Source organism: Marmota marmota, unplaced genomic scaffold, assembly GCF_001458135.2.
Source record: "Marmota marmota marmota unplaced genomic scaffold, marMar, whole genome shotgun sequence".
In the NCBI taxonomy this organism is placed as follows: Eukaryota; Metazoa; Chordata; class Mammalia; order Rodentia; family Sciuridae; genus Marmota; species Marmota marmota.
This window is the reverse complement of record NW_026000185.1, coordinates 29368693-29369831: the sequence shown is the minus strand read 5'-3', so window position 1 is coordinate 29369831 and position 1139 is coordinate 29368693. Positions and strand designations below refer to the sequence as shown.

Below are 1139 nucleotides of genomic sequence, written 5' to 3'. Positions count from 1 at the left end.
CACTGTCTCCGCCCCCGCCCCTCCCCGCTGCCCTGGGCTGCCACCTCCCCTCCTTCTCCCTCCCCGAGCTAAGACCCGTGGACCCGGGGGGCCCAGACGCACTCCAGTGACAGTCGCCCACAGACGGACAGACACGCCGTGACAGGCGCGACCTGAAGACCCGCAGCGGCGGAGCAGACACCCACGTGACAGACGGACAGAAGCCTGCCGAGATAGACACACACGCAGGCGACAGTCCCCTGTAGTGACAGAGACAAACCGACTTTCACAGACGGACCCACACACTGACAGCCTCGGCGCAGGCTCGGAAGTTATTGCTAGGACGAGGGGTTGAATAAATGAGCCTCTCTGTCCCCGACACAGCCAGGGGTGGCATGGGAGGAGCGACACGTGAAAGTGTGACTGGGGACCCCTTCAGGGTGGCACTGGTGGAGAAAAGGTGACATGGGGCACTCCTGGGGATGAGGGGACACCTGTGGGAATGAAGACGGGAACACAGGATCTTGATGGAAATCAGGGGTTCTCCCACGGGGAAAGGAGACCCTCAGGGAAGAAAGAGGTGACACGGGGACACCCCAGAAGGAAGGCCAACGTGGTGACACGCTCAAGGTTGCTGGGCGAGGCTGCACTCCGCTGCAGCAGTGGAAACTTCCGGAATCCCCGCGGGTGGGCTTGCGCTGGTCCCCAGACGGGTGACCTCGGACTTTCGTCACCAAGGTCCGGCAGAGGCATGACATCACCAGGCCAAGTTTTCATTGGTCGCCGCGGCCAGCAGGTGGGAGCNACGCGAGTTCGCCGAGTGCCAGGGCCTGCTTATCCGGGACCGTTGGCCGGGGAGCTCCCGGGCCGTGGCGTGGGAGACCGGCCCGCGCGGGCGAGCGTCGGGGCATGCGTGCGCGCGCGCGTGCGGCGGTGCGGGGCGCTGCGTGGTGCGGGGGACGCGCACGCACATGCTTTCTCTGGCTGCCCTGCGTCCCACAGCATCCCTGGTCTGCATCCGCCACCAGCTGGGAAGGAAGGCACCGGGTCTCATGGGCTCGCGGAGAGTGGCGGGTCCGCCTGAATCCAGAGTCGAGCCTTTCCTGGGCCACGCGGAGCTGGCTCTCCAAGCTGGACCGTACCCAGCATCCTCCCCCGGG

General features: G+C 66.0%; 1 protein-coding gene across 2 annotated transcripts in view; it reads right to left on the bottom strand.

Annotated features, from left to right (window-relative positions):
- The window catches only part of Ache (acetylcholinesterase (Cartwright blood group)), a 6200-nt gene extending 5949 nt beyond the window's left edge, over positions 1-251 (bottom strand). The window contains exon 1 of one of the 2 annotated variants that reach the window (XM_048790004.1): positions 103-251. The gene's annotated coding sequence lies outside the window, so the exon portion shown is untranslated. The remainder of the gene's footprint in view (positions 1-102) is intronic. The other variant, XM_048790003.1, reaches the window with a different exon arrangement.
- Between the last annotated feature and the right edge of the window lie 888 nt (positions 252-1139).